This window comes from Gorilla gorilla, chromosome 8, assembly GCF_029281585.2.
Source record: "Gorilla gorilla gorilla isolate KB3781 chromosome 8, NHGRI_mGorGor1-v2.1_pri, whole genome shotgun sequence".
Lineage (NCBI taxonomy): Eukaryota > Metazoa > Chordata > Mammalia > Primates > Hominidae > Gorilla > Gorilla gorilla.
In genome coordinates this window covers 131,500,837-131,527,734 of record NC_073232.2, presented here as the reverse complement: position 1 = coordinate 131,527,734, position 26,898 = coordinate 131,500,837, and the positions used below count along the sequence as shown (strand labels likewise).

Here is a 26,898-nt window from a genome sequence, read left to right as displayed (position 1 = left end):
GGCACTGTTAATATCTGCACAAGAGAACACAGTCCAGCAGCAGCAGCCACGGTATAAGGGATGGGGGACAGCCAGGCATGGGAACGGGTACATGGCCCAAGAGAGGCTCCACCCGGGGGTTCGGGCCCCTGAACCATCTGGAACTTGGCTGTAAACCTCCATTAGCCTTTGGTTATCTGCCAGCCCCTCAGGAACCTCCTGGGGCAGAATCCAGGTGCTCCTAAAGTCACCATTTACACAAAGTACTTATTGAGCACCTATTCTCTACAGACAAACACAAAAAGAGCAATAAAAAGACACAGGCCCTGTTCCCATGAAACTGATGGGCTGTCAGTCCCCAAGTCCACCTTATTTCTCAAGTAAATCCTAAATATAACACATTTTCAAAAAGGAAAAAAAACTGTCAGAAATTACTCAAACAGATGTCCCTGTACCTTCACGTTCAAATGATTCATGCTTTTTGTTATTGAGCCAATTCATGAGCTTCATGGAGTCTGAACAACCCGAGTGTGCCTTGTAAGGGGCCCTCAATGAAAAAAAAATTGGTCCCAGACTCCCACTCTGCAGCACTTGGGACCCAGCCAGCCAGCCCACAAACAGCAGTGCATTTGCTTTTCTCTTCACCGAGGAACTCATTTACATAGACTTGATGGTGTGATTTTGTTTCTAAACCTGGCTCTTTTGCTTTAACATTTTCCAATTACTTACATGCTAGTGAGTTCCAGGATATGGTTTTCCAGGGATAATAGGCAAATCAAGTTGCTATTATTCTCTGTCCACCTTGTTCCCCCTCCTGATTTGTTTCCCTAGTATAAATCTACACATGAAGAACATCACCACTGATGAAAGCCAGATTTAGAAATTACACTTATCCCAGCCTGGGCAACATGGTGAAACCGTCTCTACAAAAATAAAAAAAAATAAAAAAAAAAAAATTAGCCAGTCCTGGTGGTGTGCACCTCTAGTCCCAGCTACTCAGAAGGCTGAGGTGGGAGGATCACCCAAGCCTGGGAAGGCAGAGGTTGCAGTGAGCTGAGATGGTGCCACTGCACTCCAGCCTGGGCAACAGAGTTGAGACTCCATCTCAAAAAAATTAATTAATTAGGCCGGGTGTGGTAGCTCATGTCTGTAATCTCAGCACTTTGGGAGGCCGAGGCAGGCTGATCACCTGAGGTCAGGAGTTCGAGACCAGCCTGGCTAACATGGTGAAATGCTGTCTCTACTAAAAATACAAGGCGTGCACCTATAATCCCAGGTATTCGGGAGGCTGAGGCAGGACAGTCACTTGAACCCAGGAGGCAGAGGTTGCAGTGAGCCGAGATCGTGCCACTGCACTCCAGCCTGGGTGACAGAGCAAGACTCTGTCTCAAAAAATAATAAGAAAAGAAAAGAAGAAAGAAAAGAAAAGAAAAAAGGAGGGGAGGGAGAAAAGAAAAGAATAGAAAAGAAAAGGAGGGGAGGGGAAGGAGAAAAGAAAAGAAAAAATTACAGTTATCACCCATTCTTGGCTTCCAAATTAAATTTAAGACACATTATCATTTCAAATCCACCTGAAAAAAGTAACCCCCAAATGTACTTTTGCCTCCTACTGACGGTGGAACTTGGGCAAGATTCCTAAGTCTTCTGTGCCTCAGCTTCCTCGTTTATAAGATGGAATTAACCAGTTGTACTTGCCTCATAGGTTTGTGGCAGAATTGAAATAAGACATGTAAAGTAAGAATGAACTACTTTTAGTAACATTTTTTGTCAACACCAACGTGAGGAACGTGGTGGTTAAAAAAGTACAGACTCAACGGGCTGGGTTCAAACCCTGGCTCTTCCATCAACAACTGTGACCTTGGGAAAGTTTAGGAACCTCCCTGAGCTTCTGTTTTCTCATCTGTGGAATTAAGATAAAAATAATATTTACCTCCGAGGGAGGCTGTAAGGAGGCTCTGACATGCATAAGCAGTGTATTAGGTTTACAGCTATTTTGGTGATGATGAAACCAAGGCTAATGGGAGGTGGCACCCAGCCCTAGAGCAGCTGGCTATATCATACGTTTACAGATATGCCCAGGCTCCCACAAGGAAATAGATGCGGGATCAAACCAACATCTGTGTGGACAGAATCCACTTCCGGACTCACACAGCTATTGTTCCTAACACCTTGGGTTCACATTTCCATGGTGACTGGGATGTTTGTTTCCTAATCTTTCTTTGCTACAGTTGGAGTCTCACAAGGGCAGCCAGGTTGAGGATTGTATTCTTTGTGACAAATATCAAATGCACCTGGCCCTCTGCTCAAGCAAAGCCTGGGACAAAGGTGCACATCCAGCCTTCCTTGACTCAGGGGGCTGGCTCCTCCTGACCCAGGCCCCATGTCTCTGGCCTGCTGTCTTGGGCTCTTTAAGGCAGGTATCCCCTAAGGATGTGACTTTTAACCCTGAATGAGTCAGGATCCTTTGACTGTAAGTGGCAAGTCACACATTCACCCAAACAGGAAACCAGGGGGGTACATCTGGCCCCCAGAATGGCTGGACACCAAAATGAAACAATGCAATGAGGACTCTCTCTCTCTCCCCCACCCCATCAGCCTTTGATTCAACATCGTGCTATGCTGCCTTTATTCTCAGATAGGCTGTGGCAACGGCCACCAAGAGCTCCAAGTTTCCCTCCACCAGCTTGGCAACCCCAGCAGCAGAAGAGCAGCCCTTTTGGAACCAAGAATCCCATCCCCATCCCTGAGGCCAAGCAGAGAATCAAGGCTCTGCACAGCCAGGGCTGAGTCATGTGCTCACTGATGGAACCAATGAGACATCATCTCCACCCAACCTTGTGGATTAAATACAGGGAGGAGTGGTCCCCCAAGAAAAATGGAGGTGCTGTTGCCAGAAGAAGAGGGGGTAGATGTGGGCCAGAAAAACAACAGACACCATCTGCTCCCACATTTCTTCAAAGCTACTGCCAGGTGCTTGCCTCTGGCATGGAGGAGCCCTTCACCCTCCAAGACTTCACACTGGCCATTTGGCCACTGAGGGAGGCCCAGACCAAGCTGACACCTTTCCCCAGAGCCAGCTACATCTCCTGACTGCCCTGCAGCATCACCTGGGTGCAAATATTATAGTTTTTTATCTTTTAGCTGACACATAACTACATATTTATGGGGTACATGGTGATGTTGCAATTCATATGATGTACAGTGATCAGATCAGGGTAATTAGCATATCTGTCATCTCAAATGCTTATCATTATTTGTGCTAGTGTATTAGTCTCTTTTCACACTGCTGATAAAGACATACCCAAGACTGGGCAATTTACAAAAGAAAGAGGTTTCATTGGACTTTCAGTTTCACATGGCTGGGGAAGCCTCACAATCATGGTGGGAGACAAGGAGGAGCAAGTCACGTCTTACACGGATGGCAGCAGGCAAAGAGAGCTTGCGCAGGGAAACTCACCTTTATAATAACCATCAGATCTTGTGAGACTTACTATCACGAGAACAGCATGGAAAAGACCTGCCCCCATGATTCAATTACCTCCCATGGGCCCCTCCCACAACACGTGGGAATTCAAGACGAGATGTGGGTGGGAACACAGCCAAACCATATCAGTTAGGAACATTCAATATCCTCCTTCTAGCTATTTCAAACTACATATTAGTGTTAACTACAGTCATCCTACAGATATAGAACACTAGGAGTTTCTTCCTCCTATCTAGCTATAATTTTGTGTTGTTAAACAAACCTTTCTCTATCCCCTTCCCCCTACCCTTCCCAGCCTCTAGTATTATCTGTTCTACTTTTTACTTCTATGAATCAACTTTTTTTTAGCTTCCACGTATAAGTGAGAACACATAGCATTTAACTTTCTGTGCCTGGTTTATTTCACTTAGCATAATGCCCTCCAGTTCCATCCATGTTGCTGCGAATGGCAAGACTTCATTCTTCAGGGCCGAAGAGATTCCCATTGTGTATATATGCCACATTTTCTTTATCCATTTATCTGTTGTTGGATATCTAAGTTGATTCCACTATCTTGGCTATTGTGAATAGTGCTGCAATAAACATGGGGGTGCAGATGTCTTTTTGATGCACTTATTTCCTTTATTTTGGATAAATGCCCAGTAGTGAGATTGCTGGATCATATGGTAGTTCTAGTTGTAGTTTTTGGAGGAACCTCCATACTGTTCTCCATCGTGGCTGTACTAGTTTACATTCCCACCAACAGTGTATGAGTTCCCTTTTCTCTACATTGTCTCCGGTATTTGTTATTTTTTGTCCTTTTGATAATGGCCATTTTAACTGGGGTGAGATAATACCTCATTGTGGTTTTGATTTGCACTTCCTTAATGATTAGTGATGTTGAGTTTTTTTCTTTTTTTTTTTTTTTTTGAGGCAGAGTCTTGCTCTGTCACCCAGGCTAGAGTGCGGTGGCACGATCTCGGCTCACTGCAACCTCCGCCTCCCAGGTTCAAGCGATTCTCCTGTCTCAGCCTCCCAAGTAGCTGGGATTACAGGCATCCACCACCACGCCCAGCTATTTTTTTTATTTTTAGTAGAGACAAGGTTTCACCATGTTGGTCAGGCTGGTTTTGAACTCCTGACCTCAAGTGATCCACCTGCCTCAGCCTCCCAAAGTGCTAGGATTACAGGCATGACCCACTGCACCCGGCCTCAGCACTTTTTATTGGCCATCTTTGTATGTCTTCTTTTTTTATGTTTAGATGTTTTTTAATTTTTTAATTTTTCTATAAGTTATTGGGGTACAGCAGTATTTGGTTACATGAGTAAGTTCTTTAGTGGTGTGTATGTCTTCTTTTGAGAAATGTCTGTCCAGATCATCTGCCCATTTTTTAATAGGAATGTTTTTTTCCTGTTGAGATGTTTGAGTTCCTTGTATATTCTGGGTATCAATCCCTTGTCGGGTGAACAGTTTGCAAATGTTTCCCCCAATTCTGTGTGTTGTCTTTTCACTCTGTTGATTGTTTCTTTTGCTGCACAAAAGTTACAGTGTTGCTCTCCCTCTCCCTCTCCCTCTCCCTCTCAGTCTCCCTCTCCCTCTCCCTCTCTTTCCATGGTCTCCCTCTGATGCCGAGCCAAAGCTGGACTGTACTGCTGCCATCTCGGCTCACTGCAATCTCCCTGCCTGATTCTCCTGCCTCAGCCTGCCGAGTGCCTGCCATTGCAGGCGCGCACCGCCACGCCTGACTGGTTTTCATGTTTTTTTGGTGGAGACGGGGTTTCGCTGTGTTGGCCGGGCTGGTCTCCAGCTCCTAACCGCGAGTGATCCGCCAGCCTCAGCCTCCCGAGGTGCCGGGATTGCAGACAGAGTCTGGTTCACTCAGTGCTCAATGGCGCCCAGGCTGGAGTGCAGTGGCGTGATCTCGGCTCGCTACAACCTCCACCTCCCAGCCGCCTGCCTTGGCCTCCCAAAGTGCCGAGATTGCAGCCTCTGCCCGGCCACCACCCCATCAGGGAAGTGAGGAGCGTCTCTGCCTGGCTGCCCATCGTCTGGGACGTGAGGAGCCCCTCTGCCTGGCTGCCCAGTCTGGAAAGTGAGGAGGGTCTCTGCCCGGCCACCATCCCATCTAGGAAGTGAGGAACGTCTCTGCCCGGCAGCCCATCGTCTGAGATGTGGGGAGCGCCTCTGCCCCGCCGCCCCGTCTGGGATGTGAGGAGCACCTCTGCCCGGCCGCCCCGTCTGAGAAGTGAGGAGACCCTCCGCCTGGCAACCGCCCCATCTGAGAAGTGAGGAGCCCCTCCACCCGGCAACCACCCCGTCTGGGAAGTGAGGAGCGTCTCCGCCCGGCAGCCACCCCGTCCAGGAGGGAGGTGGGGGTCAGCCCCCGCCAGGCCAGCCGCCCCGTCCAGGAGGGAGGTGGGGGGGTCAGCCCCCCACCCGGCCAGCTGCCCAGTCCGGGAGGTGAGGGGCGCCTCTGCCCGGCCGCCCCTACTGGGAAGTGAGGAGCCCCTCTGCCCGGCCAGCCGCCCCGTCCGGGAGGGAGGTGGGGGGGTCAGCCCCACACCCGGCCAGCCGCCCCGTCCAGGAGGTGAGGGGCGCCTCTGCCTGGCCGCCCCTACTGGGAAGTGAGGAGCCCCTCTGCCCGGCCAGCCACCCCGTCCGGGAGGGAGGTGGGGGGGTCAGCCCCCTGCCCGGCCAGCCACCCCGTCCGGGAGGGAGGTGGGGGGGTCAGCCCCCCGCCCGGCTAGCCGCCCCGTCCGGGAGGTGAGGGGCGCCTCTGCCTGGCCGCCCCTACTGGGAAGTGAGGAGCCCCTCTGCCCGGCCAGCCGCCCCGTCCGGGAGGGAGGTGGGGGGGTCAGCCCCCCGCCCGACCAGCCGCCCCGTCCGGGAGGTGAGGGGCGCCTCTGCCCGGCCGCCCCTACTGGGAAGTGAGGAGCCCCTCTGCCCGGCCGCCACCCCGTCTGGGAGGTGTACCCAGCAGCTCATTGAGAATGGGCCATGATGACAATGGCGGTTTTGTGGAATAGAAAAGGGGGAAAGGTGGGGAAAAGATTGAGAAATCGGATGGTTGCCGTGTCTGTGTAGAAAGAAGTAGACATGGGAAACTTTTCATTTTGTTCTGTACTAAGAAAAATTATTCGGCCTTGGGATCCTGTTGATCTGTGACCTTACCCCCAACCCTGTGCTCTCTGAAACATGTGCTGTGTCCACTCAGGGTTAAATGGATTAAGGGCGGTGCAAGATGTGCTTTGTTAAACAGATGCTTGAAGGCAGCATGCTAGTTAAGAGTCATCACCACTCCCTAATCTCAAGTACCCAGGGACACAAACACTGCGGAAGGCCGCAGGGTCCTCTGCCTAGGAAAACCAGAGACCTTTGTTCACTTGTTTATCTGCTGACCTTCCCTCCACTATTGTCCTATGACCCTGCCAAATCCCCCTCTGTGAGAAACACCCAAGAATGATCAATTAAAAAAAAAAAAAAAAAAGTTACAGTGTTGTCCTTCCACTCACCGCCATGTCCTATCAGGTGCCAAGTGCTATAGATTTAGTCTCCCCAAAGCTGCTCCAACCCACCCCTCTTCCTCTTTTTTGCAGAACCCTGGAAGCCCCCACAATACTTCCAAGAACCACTGCCCATTTGGCCCTACAGCTTCTGCTGCCAGATCTGGTGTCTTGAAGTACAGGTAGTTTTTGAGCCTCCTCTGCTCAAAAACTCTCAGTGGCTCTTTTTTTTTCTTTTTTTTTTTGAGATAGGGTCTCACTCTGCCACCCAGGCTAGAGTACAGTGATGTAATTATAGCTCACTGCAGCATCCCTGGGCTCACGTGATCCACTTCAGTCCTCCCCAAGTGGCTGGGACTACAGGTGCACACCACCACACCTGGCTAATTTTTTTATTTTTTGTAGAGATGGGGTGATACGGTTTGGCTGTGTCCCCACCCAAATTTCATCTTGAATTCCCACATGTTGTGGGAGGGACCCAGTGGGAGGTAACTGAATCATGGGGACAGGTCTTTGCTGTTCTCGAGATAGTGAGTAAGTCTCATGAGATCTGACAGTTCAAGGGGGAGTTTCCTTGCACAAGCTCTCTCTTTGCCTGCTGCCATCCTAAGGCGTGACTGCTCTTCCTTGCCTTCTGCCATGATTGTGAGGCCTCCCCAGCCACGTAGAACTGTAAGTCCATTAAACCCTTTTTCCTGCATAAATTACCCAGTCTCAGGTATGTCTTTATCAGTAGTGTGAAAATGGACTAATATATGCGTCTTACCATATTGCCTAGGCTAGTCTCGAACTCCTGGGCTCAAGTAATCCTCCCACTTTGGCCTCCCAAAGTGCTAGGATTACAGGCGTGAGCTACCGTACCTGGCCGGCTATTTTTTGCCTAAAACCTTAACTCCCAAATTCTAGTCTGACACTCAGAGACCTCCCCATATGACCCTATTCTTCTGCAGCCTTCCCACTCCCTGCTCCCCCACAACTACTCCAGGCTCCAGAAAAATGGGGCCACCACAAGCTGTTCCCAAGTCACCACCATTTGGCTCTCCCCAGTGCCAAGAACCTTTGTCCCTCACACCCCGTAACCTCATAAGATGGAATTCTCCCCACAGCACAGGCTGGAAGCTCAAAGCCAAGCTCCAACACCTACCTGAATGTGTCCTTAGCCTGTCAGATTTGTCATGTGCAAAAGACAACGAAACCTAATGCATTGGACCGTGGTGAAAAATACATCTATCTCTATAAAGCCTCCTTCACAGAGCCTGCACCAGTTAGGGTCCCTGTAAATGCTGTCTTCATACCACCAGCCACCTGTCCTCAAGGCACAGCTCAAGACCACTTCTCTGATGAAAGCTTTACTGATCCCTGCCCCCATCAAGGCTGCCTCTGTACTTAGATTACTTTGTAATGGAGTTGATCGTGTACCTGCCTTTCCCCCAACTAGGCTGGAAGGTCCTGAAGAGGAAGAGCAGAATCTCACATCTTTGCATTCCTGAAGTACCCCAGCCAGCATTACACACCCAGGAGGTCTTGAATCATGTCAGTTCAACTGACTCTGATTTTGCACATGCTAAAGCACCCCTGCTCATTAGTTGGTCACTAGTTCACTAGACAGAGATAACAGGAATCTAGCCTCCACTGGGCACATCCCTGGTTAAAGGATTACAGACAGTCAGAGTATCTCTTCATCAACTGCCCAGCTTGTCAACCAAGGATAGGAGTGCTCACCTTCCACCAACCGTCATTTTATTATAAAATAATGGTGGTTACTATTAAAACAAACACACAACACTGCACACCCAGAAGAGCCCAGCCTAACAAAGCCAATGGCTTGGAGGGTTTTTTATAAACCCCAACCCAGCACAGGGCACTGGGAAAGGTCCCAGTCTTCTCATTCCCCATTCTTGCCCCTTACCCTCCAGCTCCAAAATGGCCACTTTACGCATCAAGCCTAACAAAATTTGATTTTCCGAAAAATCAAATTCGCATTTGAAAGACAAAGACATGTCATCATCTAGCGGAGTCAAAACAGTATGCTAGATGCGTTAAGGCATCTAGCCTTAATGATGTGTATTTACAGTCCATCAAAGCAGTCAGTCAACAAATGGGTCCAAGAAGAGTTTCAAGAATCCTTGAAGTAACACAGCTGGAATAATCCTAGAATCTCCCATGGAGGAATGCTAAGAAGGCCAACCCTTGCTGAGATTCAGAAGACCTGGCATGTTTACTTTTCTTTAAGGATTTTATTTCTGTACAGTCCTATCAAGTGGCCTTACATTTACAAGGCATTGTCATTCCCCCTCCCCAAAAAAGACATCTTTTTTCTTCTAATTATTAAGTGTAACGCACATTCGTTGTACATAATCTGGGTTTTCCTAACCCCTGCTCACTATGTTATGATCATCTCTCCATGCCAATAAGAATAGGCCTCCATAATTCTTTTTTCTTTTTTTCTCAGAGACATGGTCTCACTCGTCACCCCAGGCTGGAGCGCAATGGCATGATCACAGCTCACTGCAGGCTTGAATTCTTGGGCTCAAATGATCCTCCCACCCAAGTAGCTAGGACTACAGGCATGCACCACCATGCCTGGCTGATTGCTGATGTTTTTTAATTTTTTTTTTTTTTTAGAGATGGGGTCTCACCAAGTTGCCCAGGCTGGTCTCAAACTAGATCTCCATAATGTTTTTGCGGGGCGGGGGGGGGGGGGGGTTGGTTGTTTTTTGTTTTTGGTTTTTTTTTGAGACAGGGTATCACTTTGTCACCCAGGCTGGAGCGTACTGGCACCATCATGGCTCACTGCAACCTCCAACTCCCAGGCTCAAGTGATCATCCCACCTCAGCCTCCACAGTAGCTGGGACTTCAGGCGCACACCACCATGCCCAGCTAATTTTAGTTTTTTGTTTTTGTTTTTTGTAGAGATGGGGTTTCACCATGTTGCCCAGTCTGGATCTCCATAATTCTTAATAGCTACGTATGAGTCTACTATTTGAATATGCCAGGATTTATTATATCGATCCTTTACAGATGGTCATTGGAACTGTTTCCAATTAACCTCTATTATAAACATCATCTACTGAACAACTTCCTGCACGTCATTGGTACACTAATTTTTCCTTAAGATAAAATCTTAGACGTGGAACTTCAAGGTCAAGGGTTACACAATTTTAAGGCTTTTGATGTCTATATTACCAAAATGTTCTTGAGACAAAGACTTACCAATTTACACTCTAGTCAGCAACAAGACTGTAATGTTTGAAAGAACCTATTTACCCACACTTTTTAAATAAGCCTTTATCAATGTTTTAAATTTTTGCCAAACTAAGATTCTATATATCTTAGATTTCTAGTGAGATCGAGCATCTTTTCATGTGTAGTGGATCCCTACATACTACCTGTCTAACCAGGACTTGCTTTTTTCCTTAGAAACTACCTCCCCATTTACTACCTACCATGTTTGTTTGTTTGTTGCTGTTGTTGTTGTTGTTGTTGTTGTTGTTGTTGTTGTTGAGATCAAGTCTCGTTCTGTCACCCAGGCTGGAGTGCAGTGCCACGATCTCAGCTCACTGCAAATCTCTGCCTCCCGGGTTCAAGCGTTTCTCTTGCCTCAACCTCCTCCCTAGTAGCTGAGTTTACAGGCATGCGCCACCATGCCCGGCTAATTTTTGTATTTTTAGTAGAGATGGAGTTTCGCCATATTGCCCAGGCTGGTGTCAAACTCCTGGGCTCAAGCAATCCACCCACCTCGGCTTCCCAAAATGCTGGGATTATAGGCATGAGCCACCGTGCCCAGCCTGTTATATACTAAAATTTTACATATACTAGGGTTTGCATCTGGACTCCCCATCTTATTTACATTTTTTATTTGGTCTCTGTGATCAATAGGGCATTATTCCTATGTGATGATAAAGATACAGAGAGGCAGGCCAGTTGTGGTGGCTCATACCTGTAATCTTAGCACTTTGAGAGGCCAAGGAGGGCGGATCACCTGAGACTGGGAGTTAGAGACCAGCCTAGCCAACATAGTGAAACGTCTTTACTAAAAATACAAAAATTAGTCAGATGTGCTGGCGGGCGCATATAATCCCAGCTACTTGGGAGGCAGAGGCAGGAAAACTGCTTGAGCCCAGGAGGCCAAGGTGGCAGTGAGCCAAGATCACGCCACTGCACTCCAGCCTGGGCAACAAAGCAAGACACCATCTCAAAAAAAAAGATACAGGCCAGGTACAGTGGTTCATACCTGTAATCCCAGCACTTTGGGAGGCTGAGGCAGATGGGTCATTTGAGGTCAGGAGTTTGAGACCAACCTGACCAACATGGTGAAACCCCATCTCTACTAAAAATACAAAAAAAAGAAAAAAAAAAAAAAGCCGGGCATGGTAGCAGGCGCCTGTAATCCTAGCTACTCAGGTGGCAGAGACAAGGGAATCTCTTGAACCCAGGAGGCAGAGTTTGCAGTGAGCCGAGATAGCACCACTGTACTCCAGCCTGGGCAAGCGTGAGACTGCGTCTCAAAAAAAAAAAAAGAAAAAAGATACAGAGACACAAAGTTACCAGCCTTGGCCTCTGGCAGGTTAGCAACAAAGCTAGGACAGAACTCACATCACTAGTCTCCACCTTTTGCTACTTCCAACTGTAGAAAAATTAAGCAGATGAGAATCAGCACGCTTGAACCTGGGAGGCAAAGGTTGCAGTGGGCCGAGATTGCTCCACTGCACTCCAGCCTGGGTGACAGAGTTAGACTTCGTCTCAAAAAAAAAAAAAAAAAAAAATTAAAATTAAAAAAAAAAAAAAGAAAAAGAAGAAGATGCCAGGCACAGTGGCTCACACCTGTAATCCCAGCTCTTTCAGGAGCCGAGACGGGCAGATCACAAGGTCAGGAGTTCGAGACCAGACTGGCCAAATATGATGAAACCTCGTCTCTACTAAAAATACAAAAATTAGCCGGGTGCTGGCTCATGCCTGTAATCCCAGCACTTTGGGAGGCTGAAGCGGGTGGATCATGAAGTCAGGAGATCGAGACCATCCTGGCCAACATGGTGAAACACCATCTCTACTAAAAATACAAAAATTAGCAAGGCATGGTGGCGGGCACCTGTAGTCCCAGCTACACGGGAGGCTGAGGCAGGAGAATGGCGAGAACCCGGGAAGCGGAGCTTGCAGTGAGCCAAGATCATGCCACTGCACACCAGCCTGGGCGACAGAGCGAGACTCCATCTCAAAAAAAAAAAAGAAAAAAAAATACAAAAATTAGCCGGGCACAGTGGTGCATGCCTGTAGCCCCAGCTACTCAGGAGGCTGAGACAGAAGAATCGCTTGAACCCAGGAGGAGGAGGTTACAGTGAGCCAAGATCGCGCCATTGCACTCCAGCCTGGGTGACAGAGCGAGACTCTATCTCAAAAAAAAAAAAAAAAAAGAGAGAGAGAGAAGAAAATCAGCAGTCCTCTCCACATCACCCTAAACTATGAAATCTGAGCATCACCAGTCAGGATACGGCTAGTATCTAGACAAACCTCGCAGGAGAATGCAGAAGTGGGTGAGGATTTGCCAGGAGCCCAGAAGAGTGCTTGATAGGGCCCATTCCCCTCCCAACCTCTTCCCCCGTATGTGACAACAGTGTCCCCGACAACAAGCCTTAAAAGGTAGGTAATACCTATCACTCTCTCACTCCTTGTGGGATGTCTTGAAGTCCACATGGCAATGTTTCCACCCCTCACATCTAGATGGAAAATTCTTACATTTTCTCAACAATATTTACTTACTGTTTTCTTTGGCCAGATGAAGTACTGTGTATTTTTAAACTTTCCAGGAAGACAGTTTATTAAGATAATACAGTGTAGGATAATCAAACTGTTTATTTTTGACTTTTGATTTAATCTTCCTTTCTGTAATCTACTAAAGAAAACATTAGAATCATGCATTTGCCTTTCTTGGATTGCGAGAATCAGTTCAATTAGCAGTGGTGGGTTTTTTTCCTGTTTATTTCTACTACAAATGTAACCCCTCTTGGCTCTCATTCTTCCCTTGGGGTAATTTTTGTTTTAATGTGTAATGCCTGCTCTTCAAATTAACATCAAATTTTATTCTGAAGTACCCACAGTTGAATTATCAGTGGAAAATGCACCTGCAAATTCTCAGGATTTGAAGGGTGAGAAGAGACTCCAGGATCACCTGGCCAAGCTGCACATGTATGCAGCTGAGGATGGTTTTGCTTGAAGAGGAGCCACACAGCACATGAGTAGCACACTCTCCCTTTCCCTTTGAACTTCTCATAGAACCTTGATCAAGCTTTCAATGGAATGGAAACATCTTGCCTCAATGCACAGCAGGAGAAGATACCATATTACCTCGAAAATTAAAAAGTGGGTGACTAGGCTGGGCGCAGTGGCTCACGCCTGTAATCCCAGCACTTTGTAAGGTCAAGGCAGTTGGATAACCTGAGGTCAGAAGTTCGAAACCAGCCTGACCAACATGGTGAAACCCCGTCTCTACTAAAAAAAAAAAATGCAAAAGTTAGCCGGGCACGGTGGCGGGCGCCTGTAATCCCAGCTACTCGGGGGGCTGAGGCAAGAGAACCGCTTGAACCTGGGAGGCAGAAGGTTGCAGTGAGCCGAGATCGTGCCATTGCACTCCAGCCTGGGCGACAGAGCAACACTCCGTCTCAAAAAATAAATAAATAAATAAATAATAAATAAATAAATAAATAGTGGGTGACTGGACCTCACTTCTGGCAAGTTATGAAGCCTTGAGCTTTGCCTTAGCAACAACATCATTCCCACCTGCTAATAAATCGTGTCCTAAGGTTGGTTATGTCTGTTACTTGGCTGCAATGCACAATGAGAGCCCAGTCTGGGAATCTGGAGGGCAGGGTTCTGGCTATGTTTGTTTGTTTGTTTGTTTGTTTTTTAAGAGACAGGGTCTCACTCTGTTGCCCAGATTGGAGTGCAGTGGCTATTCACTGGAGTGCAGTGCATGGCACACTGCAGCCCAGAACTCCTGGCTCAAGTGATCTTCCTGGCTTGGGAGTAGCTGGGACTACAGGTGCGTGCCACCGTGCCTGACTTGGGGTTCTGGTTTTAGTTCTACAGTGGGTATCATAGTTGTCTTCTAATATTAGAAGGGCCCCCTCAGGCAAAGAGTGGTGCATTTATCCTGGATACCTCCAAAGAGCAGAATCAGGACCTAATTGGTTAACATGGCACCAGACATACCAGGTCTCCACAGGCAGACTTGGGTTTACTTTTAGCATCTGGTTAGTTCCAGTAAGATACAAAGAAAAAGCCCTGATGTCAGCCCTCAGGAAGTCTACAATTTAGTGGGTGAGGCAAGAAGCCTATCTAATATATATAGATATATATAATATATATATTATTATAGATATTTTTAATCCAGTGGTTTAAAATCAGATAGGCTGCTTAGAAGAAGGTATGAGTTCCCCGTCTCTAGAGATATTTGAGCAGAAGACAGAAACCAACTGCCAGGGAACCTGCAGAGTCCTATTTGGGGACCCGGTCAGAGTAGTCTGGATGTCCGAGATAATCTCAGAAGGCACTCAGAAAACCCACCAGCTCCAGGGTTCTATAGAGCAGCAGTTCCCACGCCTGGTTCATCCTCAGAACCTCCTGTTTTAAAAATACAGGCTATCCCCAAAAGCTGCTGCTTCAGTACAGGCAGGGCCTCTGTTCCAGGGTTCACTGTGTCCTCCAAAGAAGATTATGTTGAAGTCCTAACCCCCAGTACCTCAGAATGTGACTTTATTTGGAAATAGGATCTTTATGGAGGTAATCAAGTTAACATGAGGTCATTCAAGTGGGCCATGATCCAATAGCACTGGTGTCCTTATACAAAGGATAACTCTGCACACAGGGACAGATGCACAAGAGGAAGATGCACAGGGAGAAGACAGCCACCAACAAGCCAAGGAGAGAGGCCTGGAACAGGTCTTCCCCGGGTACCTTCAGAGGGAGCACAGCCCTGCACACACCTTGATTTCAAACGTCTGGCCTCCAGAACTGTGCGACAATAGATGTCTGTTGTTCTAAGCCACCCAGTTGGTGGCACTTTATTACATATCCCTAGGAAACACACAGCCTGGGGATGGGTGTTAAGAGTTGCAGAGCTGCCCTGGAGGAAAATCCAGGCCAGGGGACCCATCCTGCTTTGGAGCCTCTTTCTGCTCCTGCACGGCCACCCATGTGGGCTCCTTTTGGCCCTCAGATCCCTTCTTTGCGGAAGGAAGGAGCTGGCTTCAGTGTGAGGAGCTCCCTCCCACACTCTGACAGGACACGGAGCCCGCAGCCTCAGCACCCGGTGAAGGGGCAGCCCTTCCCCATGTAGAGCTAGCTCACACATCTGCAAATGTTTCCCGGAAGAAAATGCCACTCTCCTCCAATTGTTAACAAAATTATTGAAGGCCGTGGGGCTCTGGACTATGCCCTCATGCCAAGCTTATCTCGGAGGGAGGCAGAGCAGGAGGAGGGGCCACTGATTTGTTTTGTGTCGTGCTGTTTTTAATGGGCGTTTTCTATTCTCAGGTGGGGAACCGTAGGGCCCTGGTCTAGGTAAATTCCATGCAAACCTTTAGTGAAAGCAGTTACCAGAGGAAGAGCTACAGAATTCCACAGAGGAGGATACTGTGCCAGATCAAAGACAGGGCAAATGACCTCAGGAGGACTGACACCAGCACAGGCAGCACTTGGAGGGGATTAGCAAGGGGCGTCCCTTGCTCAAGACACTTTCTGCCCCCCGACCTGATACATTTACACATCTACCAGCTTTAGGATGGGAACAATGGCTCCCTAGAATTGTACAATGTACAATGAAACGCAAAAGCCCTCAAACATGAAGAACGAAGCAGTGGATTAGCACCACTGGAACAAGGGGAAGTGGCTCCTTGGTATGTGATCTTGGAAAACCACTTCACCTCTCTGAGCTTGTTTTCCTTCTTTCTCAAACTAGAATAATACTAACAGCAACAGCAAAAACAATTCCCAGGCCCACAGGGTTGTGCTGATGATCCACAGTGAGAGATCCAAGACACCTTTACGAAGCTGTGGGCTTGTTTTCTGAGTGTACCCCCTGCCTGATTTACACATGCAAAATCCAAGGGCAACTGAAAAGTCATCCACAACTAAAGTCTTTGACTGAACTCAACCTTAATTTCCCTAATTCAAACTTTGAATACCATAGAAAAGATGACTCATTACTCAGAGGTGAGGGATGTTAAGTCCCAAAGGTCTCAGAAATGTCATGTCACATGTATCATGCTCCTTTCTCATAAGAAAATCTACATTGTACATCCCTAGGGTCACTGAAGCCTATTTCACAAATTATTATGATTCTTCCCAAAGAGGAAAGGGGATGTTATTAGGCAGATACTCCCACAGGAAAAAAACAGAAGTCTTTAAAATAAGTGCATAAAGATGAATATATCATGAGTAGGATATTCCTTTATATTATCTTTAAAAATTAGAGAATTTAAATGGCTCACTCTAGGGGCTTGGTTAAATATATTATAAAACTAGTCAAAGACAATGAAAAACACAGACCCCTTTAGAACTGGATAACCCCTAAGAGTCTGCTAGAACATACCCAGCATTCCATTGAAACAGCATTCAGCTTCCAAAGTCTTTCACAATTTTTCCTGACACCCATCCATTTCATGGGAAACTATAAACACAGATATGGAAAGGCTCTGCAGCATATTGTGGACTGAAAACAGCTGCAAAACAGTGTGTACACTGGGACCCATTTTGTGTAAAGTTCTATCTAGATGTTCGTATGTGCATATACAGAGATTTGGGAAAACGTTCACCTACAAGCTGACGCTAATTATTTCTGAGTGGTGGGATTGGTAGCAGGGGTGCATGGGAAGAGAGAGAGAGATGCTTTACATGGTCCTTTGGACTTTTTTTTTTTTTCCGAGATATAGTTTTACTTTGTCCCTCAGGCTGGAGTGCAGTGGCACGATCTCGGCTCACTGCAACCTCCACCTCCCAGGTTCACGCCATTCTCTCCCTTCAGCCTCCCGAGTAGCTGGGACTACAGGCGCATGCCACCACACCAGGCTAATTTTTTTGTATTTTTAGTAGAGACAGGGTTTAGCCATGTTGGCCAGGCTCTTCTCAAACTCCTGACCTCAGGTGATCTGCCAGCCTCAGCCTCCCAAAGTGCTGGGATTACAGGCATGAGCCACCACTTCTGGCCTGGACTTTCTTTAGTGAGTATTACCTTTGCAAATTTTTTTTTTTTTTTTTTTTTTGAGCCTCTGTCATGCAGAGGCTCACTCTGTCACCCAGGCTGGAGTGCAGTGGCGCGATCTCAGCTCACCACAACCTCCGCCTCCTGGGTTCAACTGATTCTCCTGTCTCAGCCTCCCGAGTAGCCGAGATTACAGGCGCGTGCCACCATGCCTGGCTAATTTTTGGATTTTTAATAGAGACGGGGTTTTGCCATGTTGGCCAGGGTGGTCTCAAACTCCTGATCTCAGGTGATCCACCCACCTTGGCCTCCCAAAGTGCTGGGATTACAGGCATGAGCCACCATGCCTGGCCTCTGAAATGTTTTTAAGCTACCAAAAAGACTAGCAAAAATACCAAGGACCATGATATAGAACAGTCACCACTAGCCACTGAAGCATAAACTAAGAGGTGCACCTGAAGACTAGCCCTCACCTCCGTAACCCATGGAACTAACCAAGGAAATCGGGTTTCTCCTTCCTTAATTTATATTTTGCTATATATTATAGAGAATTAAGCTTTAATTTGTAAAAATCCCTCTAATTGGATACTGCTGAAGGGAAGACATCTGGGGCAAATATCTAGGCCTGGTGCATTCCATCCCAAGCAATGGTTAGTGGTTTGCAGAATGAGTGTGCGGCAAAATAACCAGTGGTTACTAATTATTATATATCACAGGGCTTGGCACCATCCATAAAGCCTCATCATGTTGGCCTCTTCCTCTTCAGAGAGGATTACAGAATTGACTGTTTAGAAATTTTTCCTCCAAGTTAACATACGTTTTCCTTGTCTTAATTGGATCCAGCCTCCCTGCCCATGAGCAGAAAGGCAATTTTTCTTTAACGATTACATCCTTCAAATGCCAGGTCATCAGCCATCCCTAGGTCTGGAAGGATCAAGCTGCTTGGCTTCCTCTTTTCTTTCCATTTGCTCAACCTCATTCTAGCAGTTATGTGAAAAGCATGTGAAGCTCACATCGAAAGTTACCTTCGATTTGGCCAAAAAAGGGATGAGAGTTATCGGCATGAAACATCTCCTCCTACTCACACAGAGCCTCAGAAATGGGGAGAACTGTTTGCCCCAAATGTTTGGTCTAATGCAAATATTTATTTCTTCCAAAACGACTAAAACAAACCACTTCCAAATTAGGGGGGAGGGGGAGTTTGCCAAACATTTTTCAGAGTTAAGACAAACATTTGGAAAACATTTTCCAATTTGCCCTATAACCTTAGTTAACCTTTCTTCACCATGTTGAATCATCTCCTAATGTACCATCTATTGTGACCCCAAGGCCATTTCTTGAGGATATCACTTTCTCGGCTCTCTTCTTCACCATCACATAACATAAATACAGGTTGAGTATCCCTTATCTGAAATGCTTGTGACCAGAAGTGCTTTGGATTTCTGATGTTTTTGGATTTTGGAATATTTGCATTATACTGGTTGAGCATCCCAAATCTGAAAATCTAAAATCCAAAATGTTGCAAAGAGTCAAGTGTGGTGGCACGCACCTGTAGTCCCAGCTACTTTGGAGGCTGAGGCAGGAGGATCACTTGAGCCCAGGAGGCCAAGGCTACAGTGAGCTAAGCTATGATGGTGCCACTGCACTCCAGCCTAGGCAACAGATCCAATGATCATTTTGTATGCATCATGTTGGCTTTCAAAAAGTTTCAGATATTGGGCCGGGTGTGGTGGCTCAAGCCTGTAATCCCAGCACTTTGGGAGGCCGAGGCAGGAGGATCACGAGGTCAGGAGATCGAGACCATCCTGGCTAACACGGTGAAACCCGCTCTCTACTAAAAATACAAAAAACTCCCAGCACATGCCTGTAGTCCCAGCTACTTGGGAGACTGAGGCAGGAGAATCGCTTGAACCCGGGAGGCGGAGGTTGCGGTGAGCTGAGATCGTGCCACTGCACTCTGGCCTAGGGACAGAGCGAGACTCTGTCTCAAAAAAAAAAAAACAGTTTCAGATTTTGGATTTCAGATTCTTCAGTTAGGGATACTCAAGCTGTGTAGCATCAGTCATTCATTCTGGAAATATTTTTGAACACCTACTATGTTCCAGGAACATATTCATCAGACACACACTCTCCCTAATCTGTGACAGCAGGGGTAGTGGCATCAACCTACAACAGCATTTGGCTTGAGAAAAGTTGGATGCTCAGGTATCCTTTGCTATTCAAGTCGATGGCCCAATCCTTTGTCCTTACTCCACCCCTATTCTTCCTAGAGCTAGGAGTTCCTTCTCCTGGGATGTTATCTACATATCCCAACAAGCCCCTCCTGAGTGCATTAACAGAAAACATTAAGACCAAGCAGGACCCATTTCTGCATCAGCCACTTAAAGCTGTTCTTCCTGGGCCATTTGTCGACCTTCTCCAGCTTGTTTCCATTTCAGAAGCAGTGCTAAGACCCATGCCAGGATGGAATTCCATTTTCAAATGAGGTTTCACAAGACTTTTTATCAGACATGCAGAGCAATCACATTGGCTGGGTTCTCTCCATCCAGCAGTTGGGTAATTCTATCTCCTACCCCCTCCCCTTCCCTTCCTGGAGTGGGTAAGTTTAGAGCTACACCTTCTCTGCAGGAGCAGATCAAAAGCATGGCTTCCTGTGCCCCCATCATCAGGGAGCGACACCAGGCTGCCTTCCCACCAGGATCTCAAGTCTGACTGTGGACCCCCAAGGAAGTGCATGGCTCTTATACACTCCCTTGCCTCACAAAGCCCCCTGAAAAGCAGAGTTGCAACATTAACGCAACACACACACACACACACACACACACACACACACACACGGGTTGACATGGTTCCTAAATGCAAACACTCAAGGTTACCACTGAAAAATGGCAAGGGGTTCATCCGGAGAGAGCTTTTCTGGGGGAAAAGGCCACTTCATACCCTCTCTTTGGTGAGGGGGTGAGGATGCCCCGCAATCTGCAAGAAAAACCCTCCTTGCCTCCCCCTCTCTAACCCCCTACTTGGGTAGTAAGTAAACAGAGCTGCAGAAACCTGAGCCTGCACATAAGGTGCCACTGTCAGGCAGAGGTAACTGAGGGCGAGAACCTCCTAAGGAGCAGTAAGCGGCCAGGGAAGCAGGGTGCAGGGCAGATGGGAGCTATGTGTGGTGAGCCAGCAGGAACTGGCATGCCCGCTGCCCACCTCTTGCCTCTGCCAAGGAAAGGAGGTGGTGCTGCTGCCAATGATGTGGCCCACACCTAAACTCCCATGACTGTCACCACCACCACCCATGGGGCTTCACATCCTGTCCCTTGGGGGCAATTCGTTGGCCACTAGCCCTGCTGAGGGGAAAAATAACGCAAGAGGCTGGCCTCGCTTGTCCGACGTGTTGGTAGGAGGGGCCCAGGCAGCGAGAGAGTACAGGTAATGGGCCTCCACAGGCGATCATACCACATACGTACACATGTGCTTATGTGTGTACAGGCACTTATATATGGCATGTAGGCATCCTGCCTTGTCCTCAAACACAGATTCAGTTGTATTGATACACAGTTCTACTTTTAAAATGGAAACATCTACTTTGAGGATTCACCTATCAGTCATTTACAACCTAGTAGGAATTAATTTACCCAACTGCTCTCAAACTGGCCCTCAGCTGACATCACGGTCTGAGAGGGAAATTATATTCCCAATTTGCCCCTTTTCCCACGGAATCTGACAAAGACACTCTTTCTCTTCCACAATTACAACCTCATGGGTATTTACACTTAAAAACCCTACCATCTCGAGAAGAGTTTGTTGTTTTGGCATATATTATGAGAGGAAGGAAGAAAGATTTATTTTGGAACATAAAAGCACTTTGGAGGGTAGGGGAGATCCACTTGCAATTGCTCCCCAAAAGTCCACAGTTCAAGTGACCTTGAACAAGTGACTCCCTTTTTTTATTTTTATGTTTTTTTTAAATTATTATTTTATCTTTTAGACGGAGTTTCGCTGTTACCCAAGCTGGAGTGCAGTGGCACTCCCAGGTTCAAACGATTCTCCTGCCTCAGTCTCCCAAGTAGCTGGGATTATTATAGGCACCCACCACCACATCCAGGTAATTTTGTATTTTTAGTAGAGATGGGTTTTCACCACGTTGGTCAGGCTGATCTTGAACTCCTGACCGCAAGTGATCCACGCACCTTGGCCTCCCAAAGTGCTGGGATTACAGGCGTGAGCCACCACGCCTGGCCATTTTTATTTTTTTTTTATTTTTCGTAGAGATAGGGGTCTTGCTATGCTGCCCACGCTGGTCTTGAACTCCTGGCCTCAAGCAATCCTCCTGCCTCAGCCTCCCAAAATGCTGGGATTACAGGCGTGAGCCACTGCACCCGGCCCTGACTCCCTTTCTTTCATCTCAGTTTCCCCATCCGTTAAACCAAGGGTAACCTCTATGCCGGAAACAGAGGACAGGGCAGCAGATCAGCTGAGAAGGCTCAGGGAAGCCGAGGCACCAGCGGCTCTGTGGCCTCTGCCACTTCAGGACAGAAGCATGTTCTTATCTGTTTATCTCAGCTTATCTGTTTACCCTTGCTTTCTGCACAGGCCCCAGAAGCTGTCCTTGGGGTTCATTTCATCATTACCTTTTTAAAAAATTTTTTGATATTCCACAGATTACAAGTTCTTAGAAACACAGTAGGCCCTATCAAAACTGGCCTAGTTTAGGAGGGTGTCACCAGTTGACTCCAGTACAACGTCAGATAGACTCCCTTGCTTCAGACACCAGGGAACAAGCAACGAACTGTTTTATTGTTTCAAACACTTACTTTCTTTCTAAGTGTGCTCTGAGTTATTGTTAAAATGTTTCAAATCTCACAAGAAACAGTTTTTAAGGAGAAACCATTTTCAAGTGGATATAAGAACAGTGAGTTTCTTTGGCATCTTTAAATATACCTTCTTCCTGATGTCTTCCCAGCTCAGAAAAAATGAAAACCCTTAAAATGGTTTTGCCTGTCTTCACCCCCATTTTAGATCACCTGCCTGTGGAGGTTTCTTTCTATTCTTTCTGTAGATCTGCCGCACTTATGCAACTTAATTGTTTTTTTAAATAAAATGACTGCTTTAAAATAGCCCCACATTAAGAATTTCAAGAAGGAACATGGGGCTCTGTATGTATCTATATCATGCACTTAATTTGAATCAGGAAAGTCAGTTGCTCAATTTAGGCAAATTTCCCAACAAGATATGAAAAAAGGGGGTGGGGGAGGATATGGTAGCTTAACCCCCTCCACCCCCGCCACCATCCATGATTGTCCCTGACCTGAATTTCCTCTTAGGTGAGTCAGTCCCAACTCCCAACCCCTGCCTTCACCCCTCCTCCATGGTGCAGCCCCCTCCCCTTCCTCAGTCTCTTCCTCACTCTCCGCACCCCCTTCCCTATTTTCTCCTTCTCCTACCCATTTCCCCCTCTCATCTCTCTTTCTCCCTCTCCTCCACACTGTCTCTCTCCCCAACTCCCTGCCTCCCTCTGCTTCTTTTAATTTTCCCTAATTTTTCATGTCAGAAGTCATGGGGTTATCACACTCACTAAATGCACAGAATCCTCTAGAGAAGCTCTGTCCCGATGAGCTTTCTGCAATGATGGGAATGTTCTATATACGTGGCCCAATACAGTGGCCACTAGCCACACATGGCTACCGAGCACTAGACATGTGGTTTGCATGCTTCAGGAACATAATTCCTAACTTTAATTAATTTAAGTATAAATAACAACATACAGCTAGTGGCTACTACGTTGAACAGAGCCCCTGAAGAGGAACAGGTACCTTTAATCTTTTCGGTCATTCCCTGTGACAGGCTATGTCAAAGGACATACCCAGGCCAATCCCAACAGAAAGCCAGAAAGGAATGCAGCCTCCACCATCTTCACTCCAGAACTGCAGCCCGTCTACCTGCCCAGGCCTCTGCCCTGAACACCCGCTCTGCCCGGAAGGCGCCATGGCACACCAGTTTTCCTCTTGGATCTTGTCATTCCTCAACCAAAGGGTCTTCTTGCCATTGTTTTTAATGGTTTCCATTTCTAGGAACAGACCTTCATAAAAACAGTGTTGGCCGGGCGTGGTGGCTCACACCTGTAGTCCCAACATTTTGGGAGGCCAAGGTGGATGGACTGCTTGAGCCCAGGAGTTTAGAGACCAACCTGGGCAACAGGGCGAAACCCCATCTCTACAAAAAATACAAAAATTAGCCAGGCATGTTGGCACGAGCCTGTAGTCCCAGCTACTCAGGAGGCTGAGGTGGGAGGATCACTTGAGCCCAGGAGGTCGAAGTCGCAGTGAGCTGAGATTGCACCACTGCACTCCAGCCTGGGTGACAGCAAGACTCTGTCTCAAAAAACAAAACAAAACAAAAACCCCTCAGTGCCCCAGAAAATTAGCAGTTGTCTTCCAGATTCAGGTCTATCCCTCAAGTATAACCTTTTAATTATGCTTAAATCACATACTGGTCCCTCAGGCCATTGTCCAAATTCTAGGCACAGTAGAGTCAATGCAGTCTACACAGCTAAGGAGGTCACACCCCAGTCAGCCTCAGCTCTTCGGGGAAAAAAATCCAGTTCTGTTCACACCTAGTTGATCAGTTAAAAAACATCAAAAGAGACTGAGTGCAGTGGCTCATGCCTGTAATCCCAGCACTTTGAGAGGCCAAGGCAAGCAGATCACCTGAGGCCAGGAGTTTGAGACCAGCCTGGCCAACATGGCGAAACCCCGCCTCTACTAAAAATACAAAAATTAGCCAGGCTTGATGGTGGGCGCCTGTAATCCCAGCTACTCAGGAGGCTGAGGCAGGAGAATCGCTTGAACCTGGGAGGCAGAGGTTGCAGTGAGCCCAGACTGCGCCACTGCAGTCTAGCCTGTGCGACAGAGCAGACTCTGTCTCAAAACAAAACAAAAAACAAACAAAAAAACATGTAAAAAGAGAACGGCAGTGCCCAATTGCACCTTTTCACTCATTTCACATTGTATTATCTGAGGCTGACACCCGAATGTCACCTCCGCACTGGGTCCTTCAACAACCAAATGCTGAACAAATAAATTTTACTCTTGTAAGATTTTCAGAAGCCTATTCAAGAACGGTGTCCTCAAAATGAGAAACAGGGGTGGGGGAAGGGTCCAGTCAGGAAGTAAGGACTTTCTCTTTTAAAAGCAGCACAGTTTTCACAAAATGAAATGCTTCTTCCAGTTTTTGGATGGTAATAAAAGGAATGACATTATCTCTGCCCCCCCAAAATACATCTTTTCAATATTTAGAATATTTTTAAATAAAAATTTTCACTGAAATATAACAGGATATGTTTTAAAGTAGAAATCAACCCTATTATTTAAGGCCATAATACATTTTAATTTTTTATTTTTCTTTTTTGAAACAGAGTCTTACTCTGTCACCCAGTCCGGAGTACGGTGATGCAATACTGGCTCACTGCAATCTCCACCTCCCGGGTTCAAGTGATTCTCCTGCCTCAGCTTTCCGAGTAGCTGGGATTACATGCGGGCACCACCACACCCCGCTGATTTCTGTATTTTTAGTAGAGACAGGATTTCACCATGTTGGCCAGGCTGATCTCGATCTCCTGACCTCAGGTGATCCGCCTGCCTCGGCCTCCCAAAGTGCTGGGATTACAAGCATGAGCCACCATGCCCAGACCATTTTAAGTCATTTAAAATCATGCCTTCATCCCCTTGTCTTCAATATTCTCTTCTATTCCATTCATTTGTTTATTTATTTTTAGAGACAGGGTCTTGTGTGTTGCCCAGGCTGGAGGGCAGTGGCTATGCACAGATGCAGTCCCACTGCTGATCAGCATGGGAGTTTTTACCTGTTCTGTTTCCCACCAAGCCAGTTCACCCCTCCTTGGGCAACTTGGTGGTCCCCACTCCCGAAAGGTCACCATATTGATGCCGAGCTTACTGCAGATACCCAATAGGCATAGTTTGCTCCAGACCAGTACTCCTGGGCTCAAATGATCTTCCTCAGCCTCCAGAGTAGCTGGGACCACAGGCTGTGCCACCACACTCGGCTCCACCATTCTATTTTGATGTGAGAAATGGGGGCTGAGGGTTGTATGACTGAGGAAATTCCTAATTATCTTCTCAGTGTGTCACCTGTTGGTAGTCACTTTCTGTTTTCTCAAGTTTCACCTCTGAGTTGCATGACCTATGACAATAATGCCTTTTGGTAACCAGAAGACTTTTTTATTTCAAAAATGTCTAGACATTATAATGCTTTATCTTGCACTCCAAACATACTGGCAACAAATATTAACTTTGAATATTGCCCACAGTCCTGGATAGTTTTATTTAAAACATCCCAGATATGGACTGAATAGCCCTTGGTAAAGGTGAATTTGGTTAAACATTGAGCCCACTCCTGAAATTCACTTGGGCATTCTGGAAGTCTTCAACCCAGATCCAAAGGGTATCATTTAGCAAGCCACTATAAGAGTTATAGCTTCTGAAGACATAATTTAAACAAGGATTAGTTTGGGCACTGGAAGAGTCAAGCACTTTGGAGTTTAGAATCTGACAAGCAGCAGCTAAGCTACTGAAAGATGAGAGCCTTGTGGGCATTTATCTGATGGTTTTTCAAACAGGCAGCCAGATTAACTACAATCATCGTTTGAAATCTTTAAGAAAGCAAAAGGCCTTCTGAAAACATTGCTTTTGGTTTCTCTACCTCCAAGTTGTCAGTACTGAAAAGGAAACTTTAAAAAAAAAAAAAAGAAAGGCAGTTTGATTTAACGGCATTGTGTTTAACAGGCCAGGCTGCTTTTACACACACCGAGCTGCCTTCACCAGGATGAAAGCTGTCGCTTGGTAAGATTAACATTAAAATTGAAGGAGAAGCTTCAGGGTGGAGTACGTATGCCTCCACGTATGCCTTCACATAGCCATAAGAGGGCTTTGAGCTTCAGAGATGTTCCAACATTCTAATAACCTAATTCACCATGTTTTGGTTTTATCACCATGAGTTAGGGGTGCAAGGGAAAGAGGTCCAGGGCTTTCAGCCGTGCTGTGGAATGTTAAGTCTGTCCACGCCATAGCCTGCCCCACGCAGAGCTGGATGCTGGCTCACTCCTTCTTCCTGCCCTCCCTAACCTCTTCCAGGCCCCGGGGTGCTAATCTTGATGATCAGGAAGATCCAGCCAAGTCACAGAGTTACTTGAAAAAACGGTTCCTGTGTATTCTAATTTTTGGCAATTGTGACAAATGACAAAGTTGTTCCAGTCCTAACTTCTCAATTCCTGTGCTTGCTAGGGCCTCAGGAAAATGTGATCAATATTCCTTCAGATATCTTTTTTGATCAGATATGGCTACTGCTGGCCTGTGAAGAAAGGAAAAGCGGGGCCTTGCAAAATTTTTTCTCACCACTGTTCACTCAGAAGAAAGGCAACAGATCTAGAAGATGAGAAAAACACAAAAACCTTTACTGCAACAACAAAACCAAAAAGAAACACACAAAAGGCACTCAGCAAACTCTCCTTCTCGTTATTATTTCAACATTAGGTCGCCTGCCAATTTTCTGAGATTCTGAAATGTAAATAAATAGATAGATAGAGTTAGTCTGGGCCTCTTTTTCATGAAATGCTTAATCACTTAGCTCATTCCCATAAATTGCCATGAATTCAGTCTCAACTTCTTTCTTTTTTTCCTTAAGCACTTTTTAGTAGAGCAATCTAAAGCTCCTAAGAGTGATCGAGTTGATGTTTTCTCATGAGAC

At 46.7% G+C, this 26,898-nt stretch overlaps 1 protein-coding gene across 1 annotated transcript in view; it reads right to left on the bottom strand.

Moving 5' to 3' along the window:
• The window catches only part of GRK5 (G protein-coupled receptor kinase 5), a 250,391-nt gene that overhangs the window by 219,857 nt on the left and 3,636 nt on the right, over positions 1-26,898 (bottom strand). The gene's annotated exons all lie outside the window — the stretch shown is intronic.